This window comes from Eurosta solidaginis, chromosome 1 (genome assembly GCF_040869045.1).
Source record: "Eurosta solidaginis isolate ZX-2024a chromosome 1, ASM4086904v1, whole genome shotgun sequence".
Lineage (NCBI taxonomy): Eukaryota > Metazoa > Arthropoda > Insecta > Diptera > Tephritidae > Eurosta > Eurosta solidaginis.
Genome location: NC_090319.1, coordinates 183,475,766 through 183,491,159, shown reverse-complemented (window position 1 = coordinate 183,491,159; position 15,394 = coordinate 183,475,766). Strand labels below are relative to the sequence as shown.

The window sequence follows — 15,394 nt, the reverse complement described above, 5'->3', positions numbered from 1 at the left end:
AATAATCAGATGTATAAGATAAGAAATATATAGTGAACAGATGTACATACCTAAAAGAATTTTAAGATAAATATAAAATAAAAAATGGAAAAGAACCCCCTTATCTGAACGATCGGTTGTATGGGATATATATGTAGGGTTGAATAAAACACCTGGGTGTATTTTGAACTCACAACACTGCTTTATTGAATTTAGCTTTATTGTGTTTAGCTTTATAGAGTTTAGCTTAAATATTAAATTGTAAGAGGATGCGTGAATTAATCGGTGTGTAGCTGTTGAACGTCCGTAGGCAACTGTCCGTTTTCGTTAGTTTGAAATCAGCGTCATATATTTTTCGTCAAGTGTTCGTTCATATGTATCTAATGTCAGTAGAGTTGTATTATCTAGTAGCTAATAGGTCTGTCCACTTCTTGTTGTCCGTTCCTGTGTCAATCCTACATTCGGCCGTCCTGACATGTCGTTCGACCCGAACGATAGGTTCCAGGCTTTCATGTGCTCGGATATTGTTGTAGTTTTATGGGGACCCTCATGGTCACCTACTTTTTCTACTTCATACCTGCCGTGGGGTAGCCTTTGTTTTAGAGTATATGGCCCTAAGAATTTGGCCTTAAGTTTTAAGCCTGGACCATATTGCGTCCTCTTTATCGCAACCAACTCATCTACATTATATTCGGTATCTTGTTTTCGCTTTGAATTAAATGAACGTCTATTCTCTTCTTGAATATTTGAAATATTTTCTACTGCATGTTGCCTGACATCTTCACTATTTAAATCTTCAACTAACGAATCTTCCAGTAACTTGCGCAGTTCTATGTTTTCGCCTACACGCATGTCTAATCCTGTTAGTATTTTAAAAGGTGTATAACTGGTACTTCTTGTTGGACTATTATTGATAAAACGTTGGACTTTTTCGACATGCTTGTACCAGTTTTCTGGGCTATTGTGGCATAGTTTCGTAAGAAGTGGAATTATAATGCGGTGTATGCGTTCTACTTGTCCATTACCGCGAGGTACCCCTGTCGCAATTAAAAGGTGTCGAATATTTTCTTTGTCGCAATACTCATCAAAGATTTTTGCTGTAAAAGCAGTACCTCTATCTGTTATTATTCGTCGAGCTGTTATTATTCGTCGAGGGTTGCCGAACACTGAAGCCTGTCTTTCTAGCCGATCTATGACAGAAGGGGAATCAGTACTTCTGGTAGGATACAACCAAACAAATTTGCTAAACGCGTCTACTACGACAAGCAAATGATTGTATTTTTTATGTGTTAATTCCATTGGACCTACGTGATCCAGATGGTACGTCGCAAGAGGTCTATCCTCCTTGTCGATAGGCGAGAGTAATCCTTCCTTTTTCCCTACTTTCGCTTCTGCAATAATGCACTCTACGCAACTTTTTACTATTTTGCTTACTTTCGGTATAATTTGTGGTATATAAAAATGTTTTTCTATGTAATCTTGGGTCCTTTTTGCTGCCCAATGCCCCTGAAGATGTGCCGCACGAATAACTTCCTCTTCCATTGTTTGCGGGACCACTACTAACTCGTTAATTGGGTCCTTATACAAAACACCATTCTTCATATAAAAATCTTCATAAGCCTGGTTTTCGAGAACTTTAGAAATAGCCTTTACCCAATCATCTCTTTGCTGTGCCTCTTTCAAGCGAAAGCTTAAAGAGTCTTCTAGCAACATACACGACATTCGACTTAGTGCGTCAACATGCTTCATCTTCGTTGCTGGCCTATGCTCAATCACATAATCGAAGTCTTGCAGATACATAGCCCAACGAGCGACTCTAAGTGGTACTTCGGTCTTTTTCATCGTCAAGGTGAAAGCGTTACAGTCGCTTACAATCTTTATCTTTTTCCCGATTACATATATCCGCCACTTTTTTAGCGCCTCTATGATCGCAAGAACTTCTAGCTCATATGAGTGATACCTTTGTTCTTCCGGTCTAGTCTTTCGACTCATGTATTGTATGGGGTGGAGCTGTTGGTCATCTCTGTCTTTTTGAAGAAGTACGCCGCCATAGCCATACATACAGGCATCCGTATGTAAATCTGTATCAGCGGAGGGATTGTAGATTTTTAAAACTGGAGCGCTTACAAGCGCTGACTTGAGTTGCTGAAATGCTATATGTTGTTCCTAATTGAACTTAAATTCAGTGTCCTTCCTGAGTAAATCGCTTAATGGCTTAGCTATTACCGCATATCCCTCTACGAAACGTCTAAAATAGGACGTCAGACCTAAGTACCTTTTAAGAGCTTTCCTGTCGCGTGGTAAGAAATAAGAAATTGACACTTTTGCCACTTAATCTTTAACCCATACCTTTCCGCTCTTCTTAAAAATACCTGAAGCTTTTCCAAACCATCGTCTAAATCTATACCCGGAATAATTATGTCATCCATGTAAATTATGATGGTTCCCTCCTGAACTAAATCACGAAAGATAGCAGAAATATACCTACAGAAAACGGCGGGTGAATTACAAATTCCAAATGGTACGAAGTTGAATTCAAATTGGCCACTATGTGTGACAAAAGAGGTATACCGCCTTGAGTTTGGCTCAACTGGAACATGAAAGAATCCGTTGGTCAAATCCAGCGTTGTAAAAATCCTAGCCCCTTGCAACCTTTCCAACACATCATCAATGAGTGGCATTGGGAAATTGTCTCGAAGAATTTTTTCGTTCAACTTTCTGTAATCACAGCATAATCGTTTACTTCCATCCTTTTTTGATACTAAGACAACTGGCGACGCGTACTCGGAATTGCTTTGCTGAATTATTCCATCTTCTAGCCAGTTGTTAACCTGGTCATCAATAATGCGTTGATCTGAATATGAAACTCTACGTGGTCTTTGATAGATAGGTAAATCATCGGATAAAATAATTTTCATTTCAACGGGAGATTTCGAATTTGGTACTGGATTGTACTGTTCTAACATGGTAGTTACTATCTCTCGTTTTTCTGTTGGCAAATGTAATAAATCCAGAGGCAGAACTTTTTTGGTATTCTCGAAATCATTTTCTAAACAAAGCGCTGTAAATTCACTTAGAAGAAAATTGTTTGCCATTCTTGTATCACCACCTGCATCTACTTTACTGTATTTTTGCTGTTTTGGCTTAAACTCGGCATTTCCCAATGAAAACGAAATATCTACCTCACTCAATATATCGTTTCCAAGTACAGCTTCGTAACGCAAGTCATTAGATTTAGTAACATGGAAAGTAACTTCTATGGCAAGACCATCTACGTTAATTTCCTTAGTTATACTGCCTATTGTACTCAGCTCACTTTCTTTGATACCAACTAATCGTCGTTTTTCTCTGCTTAATAGAGGATAGTTCAGCTTTTGAAAAGTTTGGTAATTAATTAAACTTAAATCAGAACCCGTGTCAAGCATAGCATCGATAACCATATCCCCCATGTATATCTTCTTAAATATTAAGCCACTGCTGCGACCTTGAGGCGCGTTACACATGGCATTAACTATACCCTTTTCTGTTTTTATCTGCTTAGCTGAATTTTCCTTACACTCAAAACTACGATGACCTGCTTGACCGCATTTGAAACATGTATATTGTTTAATCCCGCTACTACAATCCTTTGCCAAGTGCGACGTAGAGGAGCACTTATAGCATTTTTTAGAAATTTCTGCACTACCTTGTGGGTTTGATGCTTTTGATGTTTGTTGACCATAGCTCGGTCTAACTGATAAAAGCCGCGAACCATGGACCCTTTCATAGACCTTTAAATTTTCTTTCAATTCCCTAATGGTTTGCGCTTGATATAATATTATTTTGTTAGTTCTGGAATCTGGGATACCGTCTACAAAATATCCAATTATACTAACTTCATCTAATTTAACTGGCTTCGCTATCTCCATAAGAGTATATAAGTACTCTTTGAGAGACTCAGAAGCTTTTTTACGACGATTTTGCAACATTCTATGAATATCAAGTGCGGAAAATTTTCTACCAAATTCGTCAATCACCGACGATTTTAGGGAATTCCAATCGCTTATACCAGCCTGACTACGTAAGAATAATTTTGCTGCTCCTTTGAGTAGTTGTTTAGCGTACACGTACTTTTGAAGTTCGTTCCAACCTAATGTAAGAGCGTTATCTTCAAACTCTTGTACCCAGTCATAAACGTCTAATGTGTCGGTTCCTGTAAATGAAGGCAGACTATCCTGAATATCCTTTAAAGTAAAATTAGGTCTCATTATTACGGTTTGTGGAGAAGAATTGACGGCTTCTTCAAAGGTTGACTCTCTTTCACTATCTTCGTCATCGATATTTAATAATTCATAATGTCGAAGAAGTCTGTATCTTAGTTAACTCTTACGTCCTTGAACACTTAAGCTAACAGATCTCAAATTCTCTTTCAGAGTATCAACAGTCATTGCTAAAATTTTCTGTGCGTCCATGGTCTGTGAATGTTGAAAATACTTATATTTCTTGAATTACGGTTTAGCCTTTAGCTTTAAAATTTTGATTCAAATAGTATCGAAATGATGGAATGTAAGTATATACATTTACTATAATTATTCTACTATTCTATTTACTATATTATTTTTTATTTTTTTTTTTATTTTTATTTTCTTTTGCGATTTGAATGGGTTACATAAAAATAGTTTTGCTTGTGTGCAAATATTCAATTCAATTAATCTTCGTTTGTTTTGATTATTATATTCTTAAGTTGATAATTTTTAACTCATTGTTCTTGTTTCTTTATACTTTCGTACTGTCATATATAATAGACTTACGGAGTAATATAAATACATATATGTGTCCTACTTTTGTATACGCACTTTATTTAGATTTGGAATTCAGACTTTTTTCATTGCTATTTTCTTCCCTTCTTTTTTTTTTTTTATTTTCTTCCCTAAATTCTTAAATGTATGATCCTACAGGTGTTATATCTACTTCACTTTTACTTGTTGTCCTATGCATCTACATGCGATTTAAACCATGAATACACAACTGTTCACCTTGCTGTATTGTTTTAAATAACCTCTCTTTTCCACTACTTATATCGTCATTCTTTTTTTTTTTTTTTTACGATATAACTACTGTTCTCAGAATTTGAAAACGATATGATTACAAAAATCAGGAATCTTAACACGTACATAAATATATCGGATCTACATTGATTGCTTGTTCGCATGCATGATCTTACAAATACTAACTTCAATACTTGTTTAAATTATGCATAAATGTACAATGGTTATACATGAATGTGCATCTACTTTCCGTAGCAATACTTCTAATTTCACATACGTACATATATTAATATTCTTTGATATACATACATGCAAAATATTGGTACCTCTAAAATTCCTGTGGTTACTTATTCTCATGTTCTTCTTGTCTTCTGTGGTACTGCTGTTTTTTTTTTTTTTTCAAAAGTTCACCTTCTTCAAAATTCATGTGTTTGTATATAGCTGAACGGCTTTCACTGCTTTGACTCTTGCGACTTCCACTTCGACTTTCTGTAGCTGATCTCTTCTGTTATGTATGTATGTATAAAGCTGTGCGGCTTTTAAAAAGTATGCGCTGTCTGTAGCTTTTCTCGATGTAAAGCTGTGCTGCTTTCACACCTTCTTTGACTCTTGTACCAACTTTCTGTTTAAAACTCAGTGTTATGCTGTGCTGCTCCCACCGCTGCAACTTTTAACGTTTCATCTTTCGTTAAAAGTTTTCCGAATCTCAGTATATGTGCTCTTCGTCTGAATATTTAGCTGTATTTATACGTGTTTCGTCGATATAGAACTGTGCGGCTCTAACAGCTTTTTTAGAAACTTTCTTAATATTCAGAAACGAAGACTGTTTACTCTGCGGTTTTTACTAACATTGATTGTCATAGATTTTGAGATATGTAGCTGTACGGCTTACACACCTGCTTCGATGCGGCTTAAGTACAATATTCACATTTAGTAATCTCTTTCACTAATAAGGTACCTACTAGTACTTTACGAATTCGATATTCGGCTTTAGGAAATTTGAACTACGCATAAAACCGCTGCTCTTGAATATTTTCGCGTTAGCACGACTTTTCGTTTTTTTTTTTCGTCAATAACTTCTAGATGATGATTTTATGTGTTTTAATGCATTTTAGAATACTTATGTCTTTTAAATTTCTGAAGAAAATTTCACTTCTTTTTTGCAGTTTTTTACAAAAGTTCACTATCGTAATTTGAACGGTCTTCCAATTTCGTGATTAACACGATCGCGCAGCAATTTTTCTTTGCTTGTTTATAAACGTACCTTAGTTCAATTCCGTTTGAGCCCCCAAATTGTAGGGTTGAATAAAACACCTGGGTGTATTTTGAACTCACAACACTGCTTTATTGAATTTAGCTTTATTGTGTTTAGCTTTATAGAGTTTAGCTTAAATATTAAATTGTAAGAGGATGCGTGAATTAATCGGTGTGTAGCTGTTGAACGTCCGTAGGCAACTGTCCGTTTTCGTTAGTTTGAAATCAGCGTCATATATTTTTCGTCAAGTGTTCGTTCATATGTATCTAATGTCAGTAGAGTTGTATTATCTAGTAGCTAATAGGTCTGTCCACTTCTTGTTGTCCGTTCCTGTGTCAATCCTACATATATTATATATAGCTCCGATCGAAATGATTTTTGCAGGAAATCTTCTATGATATATTGGAATATATATCACCAAGTTTCATGTTTTTATATTGGAAACTAAGGGAGAAATGGCCAAAAATCTTTCCATCTGAACGATCGGTTGTATGGGATAGGTATATACTATATACATATCACTCCGATCAAAGTGATTCTTTCAGGAAATTTTCTATGATATATTAGAATAAATATCACAAAGTTTAACGTTTTTATATTGGAAATTAAGGGAGAAATTTCCAAAAACCTTTCTATCTGAACGATCGGTTGTATGGGATATATACTATATATAACTCCGATCAAAGTGATTTTTTCAGAAAATCTTCTATGACATATTATAATATGTATCACCGAGTTTCACGTTTATACTTTCTAAATTTCGGCAGGGATGACCAAAATCGTCTTATCTGAACGATCGGTTGTACGGGAGATATATGTTATAGTGGTCCGATCTTACCGGATCCGACAAATGTCTAATATAATACAAAATCATTCATTGTGCCAAATTTCATTGAGATATCTCAAAATTTGAGGGACTAGTTTGCGTTCAAACAGACAGACGGACGGACAGACGGACATGGCTATATCAACTCAGTTCGTCGCCCTGATCAATTCGGTTTGACAATATCTTAATGGTGAGTCTATCTTCTATATTTCTCAACGTTACAAACATCGGACCAAAGTTAATATACCATTTCATGTTCATGAAAGGTATAAATATGTTAGCTATATTTATGTTTATTTAAATAAACAGAATACTTACTCTATAGACTCAAAAAAGAGACTGATTTTGGGCGTTGTATTCACCACTGCTTTATATACTCAAATTATGGAAATGATTTCCAGGTATATTATGCAGCTTGTAACCGAAAAATTGATTTTATTAACAAATTCAAACAACAAAAGTGACCGTACTAAATTCGCCTCCTTCTTATCTATACCTGCTCAGGCGCGTATTTATACCCAAGGTTGCTTCACTTTATTTGATGTAAAAAGTGAAATCGAAGTTGGACGCAGGTAGACCTAATGAATTCAGGTAGCTGAATATTTAGCAAATACCTACTGTAAATTTCACGGAGACTTTTTTTGTCCTTTTTTTATTTTCCATCAAAGTTCGAAAAAGGTCTTAAAAATATGCTTTTCGAAAAATAGGTAGATCTGAAAACTTTTATAAATAAATTTTATGTTTTGCTTCAACCTAGAATTAAATTTCGTTATAATACAAGAAAGCAGTAGCAGGCCATTTTGTTTAGAGACAAAACAATTTTTAATACAACAAAAAAGAACAAAAAACACAAATTTTTGATTTTTGCCAGGCTTTTCGGGCAGAGGCGCCATAGTGCGACGTGGGTTTGGTATTTAGCCCTACACTTACATCAAATTGGGTAGATCCATTGCGGGTTAAAATAATAAAAGCGTATCAAAAATTGGATTGCTGTTGCTTATGCTCATTTTGTACTTGCTATCGTGTGAAGGATTCTAGTGGTTGGCAGTAAGTTTTTACGTCACCTCAGATCGATGCAAGAATCGAACGTAAATACATCAACAGCTGAGCCGACGCCTATTAAGTGGTAGCTATATCTGATGGTAGTCAAATAAGTTTATGGAGTATACACGAAAGAGGCAACCGCACAGATGTTGGAACATTTAATTTGACGGCAAGGGCGCAAATATATAACCAAACAGTAAGGAAGGGACTGTCTTCGGCTGTGCCGAAGACTTCATTCCTTTCATGAATGGGGCTGAACAATAATCTTATCCCATTCGTAATCTCCAAATAATCGGCCGTATAAGATAAGAAATATATAGTGAATAAATGTACATACCTAAACGATTTTTAAGATAAATATAAAACAAACAAGTAAGGTAGGCTAAGTTCGGGTGTAACCGAATATTACATACTCAACTGAGAGCTTTGGAGACAAAATAAGGGAAAATCACCATGTAGAAAAATGAACTTAGGGTAATCCTGGAATGTGTTTGTATGACATTGGTATCAACTGGGAGGTATTAAAGAGTATTTTAAAAGGGAGTGGGCCATAGTTCTATAGGTAGACGCCATTTCGGGGCATCGTCATAAAGGTAGAACAAGGGTGACTCTAGAATGTGCTCTTACGATATGGCAATTAAATGAAAGGCGTTAATGAGTATTTTAAAAGGTAGTGGGCCTTAGTTCTACAGACGCCTTTTCCAGATATAGCCATAAAGGTGGACCAGGGGTGACTGTAGAATTTGTTTGTACGATATGGGTATCAAATGAAACGCGTTAATGACTATTTTTCAAGGGAGTGGGCCTTAGTTCTATAGGTGGACGCCTTTTCGGGATATCGCCAAAAAGGTGGACCAGGCGTGATTCTAGAATGTGTTTGTAAGATATGGGTATCAAATGAAAGGTGTTAGAGAGCATTTTAAAAGGGAGTGGGCCATAGGTCTATAGGTGGACGCCTTTTGGAGATATCGCCATAAAGGTGGACCAGGGGTGACTCTAGAATGTGTTTGTACGATATGGGTATCAAATGAAAGGTGTTAGAGAGCATTTTAAAAGGGAGTGGGCCATAGGTCTATAGGTGGACGCCTTTTGGAGATATCGCTATAAAGGTGGACCAGGGGTGACTCTAGAATATGTTTGTACGATATGGGTATCAAATGAAAGGTGTTAATGGGTATTTTAAAAGGGAGTGATCCTTAGTTCCGTAGGTGGACGCCGTTTCGAGATATCGCCATAAAGGTGGACCTGGGTGACTATAGAATATGTTTGTACGATATGGGTATGAAATGAATGGTATTTATGAATATTTTAAAAGGGAGTGGGCCTTAGTTCTTTATGTGGCCGCCTTTTTCAGATATCGCCATAAAGGTGGACCAGGGGTGACTCTAGAATTCGTTTGTACGATATAGGTATCAAATGAAAGGTGTTAAAAGGGAGAGGGCCTTAGTTCAATAGGTGGACGCCTTTTCGAGACAACGTCATAAAGGTGGACCAGGGGTGACTCTATAATGTGTTTGTATGATATGGGTATCAAATTAAAGGCACTAATTAGGGTTTCAAAAGGGAGTAGCCCTTAGTTGTATATGTGAAGGCGTTTTCGAGATATCGACCAAAATGTGGACTAGGGTGACCCAGAACATCATCTGTCGGGTGCCGCTAATTTATTTATAAACGTAACACCACGAACAGTATTTTTGCAAAGATTCCAAGGGCTTTTGATTTCGCCATGCAGAACTTTTTCATTTTCTTCTACTTAATATAGTAGGTGTCACACCCATTTTACAAAGTTTTTTCTAAAGTTATATTTTGCGTCAATAAAGCAATCAAATTACCATGTTCATCCTTTTTTTCGTATTTTGTATAGAATTATGGCATTTTTTTCATTTTTCGTAATTTGCGATATCGAAAAAGTGGGAGTGGTTTTAGTCGGATTTCGGCCATTTTTTATACCAAGATAAAGTCAGTTCAGATAAGTGCGTGGACTAAGTTTAGTAAAGATATATCGGTTTTTGCTCAAGTTATCGTGTTAACGGCCGAGTGGAAGGACAGACGGTCGACTGTGTATAAAAACTGGGCGTGGCTTCCACCGATTTCACCAATTTTCACGGAAAACAGTACCCTACCAAATTTCACAAGGATTGGTTAATTTTTGTTCGACTTATGGGATTAAAAGTATTCTAGACAAACTAAATGAAAAACGGCGGAGCCACATCCATTTTGAAATTTTCTTTTATTTTTGTATTTTGTTGCACCATTACTGGAGTTGAATGTTGACATAATTTTCTTATATACAGTAAAGATATTAAACCTTTTGTTAAAATTTGACTTTTAAATATTTTTTTTTTAAGTGGGCGTGTTCTTCATCCGATTTTGCTAATTTTTATTTAGCACACATAAAGTAATAGTAGTAACGTTCGTGCCAAATTTCGTCATGATATCTTCAACGACTGTCAAATTACAGATTGCAAAACTTTTAAATTACCCTCTTTTAAAAGTGGGCGGTGCCACGCCCTTTGTCCAAAATTTTACTTATTTTCTATTCTGCGTCATAAAATAAACCCCCCTACCAAGTTTCATCGCTTTATCCTTCTTTGGGAATGAATTATCGCGATTTTTCGGTTTTACGAAATTTTCGATATCGAAAAAGTGGGCGTGGTTATAGTCCGATGCCGTTATTTTAAATAATGATCTGAGATGAGTGCCCATGAATTTTCGTACCAAATTTCATCAAGATACCTCAAAATTTACTCAAGTTATCGTGTTAACGGGCAGACGGACGGACGGACGGACATGGCTCAATCAAATTTTTTTTCGATACTGATGATTTTGATATATGGAAGTTTATATCTATCTCGATTCCTTTATACCTGTACAACCAAACGTTATCCAATCAAAGTTAATATACTCTGTGAACTCTGCTCAACTGAGTGTGTGGATGCAAAGTTTCACGTTTTTTGTGGTCTGCATGTAAAAACTATGACTACGAATCACGTATTTCAACAATATATGACGTAAACGTAAGTATTTGATGAAATTTGAAGCTTCTAGCCCTAAAAAGGGTGCAAAAATGACAGTTTATATGGGGTATATAATATATATACCACCGATCTCTATTATTTTTCCAGATAACAATATATGATATACACGTATGCATTTGGAGAAATTTGAAGCTTCTAGCTGTTAAAATTGGGCTGAAATTGCGAACATATATATATATACTATATATACCACCATATATATACTATATATACCACCGATCTCTATAATTTTTTCACACAACAATGTATGCCATATACGCAAGCAACTGGTGAAATTTGAAGCTTATAGCTGTTAAAATGGGGCAGATTTTGCGAAAAGTTTCTTATCTGAACAATCCGTGTTATGAGATATATACTATATATACCACCGATCTCTATGATTTTTTCAGACAACATGTATGCTATATACGTAGGTAATTGGTGAAATTTGAAGTTTCTAGCTGTTAAAATGGGGCTGAAATTGCGAAAATATATATATATGTACTATATATACCACCATATATATACCACCGATCTCTATGATTTTTTCACAAAACAATGTATGCGATACACGCAAGCAACTGGTGAAATTTGAAACTTATAGCTGTTAAAACGGGGCAGATTTTGGAAAAGTTTCTTATCTGAACAATCCGTAGTATGAGATATATACTATATATACCACCGATCTCTATTATTTTTTCAGACAACAATATATGCTATATACGTAAGCATTTGTTGAAATTTGAAGCCTCTAACTCTTAAAATGGGGCAGTAATTACAAAAAAGGCCGCATGCACGGCCGTTGTGAACGAATTTTGTAATTGAAATTTAAGTAGCTCCCCAATAAGCTACAAGCTTGAAACTTGGAATATAGTTCAGAACCCGATGATAATGCAATAATAAGAAAAAAATTGTCGCTAGGTGGCGCAAGGATCGAGATATTCATTAAAATCGGATTTGTGGTTCGATTTTGCTCATATTTGGAAAACATTATACATACAAGAATATAAAGCGACCCCTGAAAAAAATCGCCGCTAGGTGGCGCAAGGACCGAGATATTCACAAAAATCGTATTTGCGGTCCGATTTGGCTCATATCTGGAACATATAATACATACAAGAATAGAAAGCGACCTATGAAAAAAATTGCCGCTATGTGGCGCAGAGATCGAGATATTAAAAAAATCGTATTTGTGGTCCGATTTGGAACACATAATACATACATGAATAGAAAGCCACCTATGATGTTCGATTTGGCTCATATTTGGAACAAATATTACATACAGCGGCCACCGTGGTGTGATGGTAGCGTTCTCCGCCTACCACACCGTATGCTCTGGGTTCACATCCCGGGCAAAGCAACATCAACATTTTAGAAATAAGGTTTATCAATTAGAAGACAATTTTTCTGAGCGGGGTCGCCCTTCGGCAGTGTTTGGCAAGCACTCCGATTGTATTTCTGCCATGAAAAGCTCTCAGTGAAAACTCATCTGCCTCGAAGATGCCGTTCGGGGTCGGCATAAAACAAGTAGGTCCCGTCCGGGCAATTTGTAGGAAAAATTAAAAAGGAGCACGACGCAAATTGGAAGAGAAGCTCGGCCTAAAATCTCTTCGGAGGTTATCGCACCTTACATTTATTTTTTATTTCTTTTTATTACATACAGTCCGGTAGAAGTGACATCAAAATATTTTGGAGTTTGGAGGAGGGACAAGCATACGTGGCAACCGTTTAACTTAAACATTTTTTTAAATTATTTTATTCTTCTTGTAATCTGTATGAAAATTTTTATATTTTCTAGATTAATATGGAAATAAATAAATAAATAAATATGGTGATGTTTGAAGCTTCAATCTGATAAATTGAGGAATATATGACAAAAATCCTCTTTTTCTGAAAAATCGGTTGTATGGAGGATATATGCTATACTGGTCCGATCCGGCCGGTTCGGATAAATGTCTAATCGGACACCTAAATACACCCGCTCATCAAATTTTATCAAGATGTCTCAAAAATTGAGGCACTAGTTTGCATACAAACAGACAGACGGACAGACGGACTTGGCTAAATCAACTCAGCTCTTCATCCTGATTATTTCATATACTTAATGGTGAGTCTATCTATTTTCCTTTAAATACTTACAATTTTGAGATTCGTGTCAAATGTAATATACCATTTCATTTTCATGAAAGGTATACAAACAGACATAGACAATAAAGTTTTCGAATCTTCTAAAATCATTGTAGCCGGACAAGCTTACGGCCATGATGGAAAATGTATCCAATGGAAATCGACATTGCGGTCATTAATAAAAAACTCGGTGGCACAACCAGTTTATTGTAAAGCAAATAAAAAATTATCAAGAATATTCTTACCCATGATATTCAATTATTTAGTTATAGGTGAATGAACGTACATCTGAATTTGTTCGTAGATCCTTTAAAGCTGGGATCGAAAACAGTTAACCTTAAAATTTCATTTCTAAAACTTCATTTCCATAAATACCATTAGTTGATGTTCCATTGGATCTTTAACGTCTTCCTCCATTGGCGCGTCGGTAGCAGGTGGACATGGGCTGACAAAACGTGTACATACGAAAATGTAAAACCACTTGAATACTTCCAAGTCACCGCATTGCATCTTAAACACAGCATTATGAAAGTTTTTCTCCCGTCAGATCCGTTTTACAGATTCATCAATGCATTGTGGATGCAATACTCCGAAAATTATTAACAAATGATACGTTTGTTCAGCTTGTTTATTAATTTGATCATTCTGATAGGAACGTGTGCTACACAATTGTTTAGTACATTGAATATACAACAAAATTTCAGAGAAAGTGCGTATACCATCAGCATAACGATGCATCATCATGTAGGCGAAGCCAAGTACGTGCTAATATGAAGTTTATTTGCCCGGCAGGTATAGGAGAATACTGTGACCCTTTATGTATTTCAATTGGTTTCAACACTTTGATGGCTTGATAGTAATGTTCTAATAGAGAATCTACACGTAATAATCCCACTCGAGAGAAATAGCCCAACATTTGTAAAATGCCAACTCTAAAAATTCTCCAACAACATCGTGAGGAGCATTGCCGTGTGAAATCGCTTCCAATTGCTTTTTAATGTTCAAGATATATACGAGCGAGTGAAGTACATTTAAAATGCAAGGTATAACCATACATTGCCATGATCAACTTAAAGTTGTTGAATTTGTTCCTGGGTTTTATCAGCGAAAGGTATTCATTACGTCCAATACCCAATACACGCAGACAATCAGCGGCTGTGAGAGTTGGTAGCGTATCATACGATTTATCATTGCGCAGCAATGTACTCAATAAATCGAGATAATAATTTGATGGCGTAACGCGCAAGCCTTTCGTTATTATATCAGCCAAATGCCAAGGAAATAATAGCAAACCATTGATGCTTCTTTGCACTAGTAATTCATAGTAACGTTGCTCATGACGGAATACCACGGACAAAGAGCCAATACCCAACAAAACGTGTGCGTATGTTTTTCGCGGCCAAGTCTACGATGTTAATGAGAACGAAATCGATTTGAAAGCCACATTTGATCCAAAGATTTTTCTCAACATAATACTACCGCCAATCATCTTCCATACAGGTTATAGTTTAAGTAAAATAATTAAAAAAAATTGTTTAGTTAAACGGTTTTATTGAAAACAATACTTACATAAAATAATCCTAATACTAAAAGCTAGAAAATTATTAGTTAGGTCCTAGGTACTAGTCATCATACTCCTCATCAATCTAGGGCGTTGTTCAGACAATTAAATAAAAGCGTTGGATGCGTGAAATTTCTAAAAATGTGACGCGTAGCATAACCTTATTAAGGTTCAGTTGGTCTTATATATGACTATCAATAGAAATTTGATGCGTCCAACGCTTTTATTTAATTGTCCGATCAACGCCCTATATTGATGAGGAGTGTGATGACTAGTACCTAGGACCTACCTAATCATTTTCTAGCTTTTAGTATTATTATTATTTCATGTAAGTATTGTTTTCAATAAAACCGTTTAACTAAATTTTTTTTTTAATTATTTTATTTTAAAGTTTTTAGTATTTAATTACCTATTCTCATTCTATTTAGTTCATTTAGTGACCCATTATTACAAATACTCTTTCCTGACAATTTGTTACAATCTAAGTCCTCAATACATAATTCTTCGAAATACTTTACTCGACTCTGCGCCACGTACGCTTGTCTTTTCTCCAACTCC

General features: G+C 35.8%; 1 pseudogene; it reads right to left on the bottom strand.

Moving 5' to 3' along the window:
- Positions 1–13,626: 13,626 nt before the first annotated feature.
- LOC137239108 (eukaryotic translation initiation factor 3 subunit L-like) lies at positions 13,627–14,191 on the bottom strand (annotated as a pseudogene).
- Positions 14,192–15,394: the final 1,203 nt, after the last annotated feature.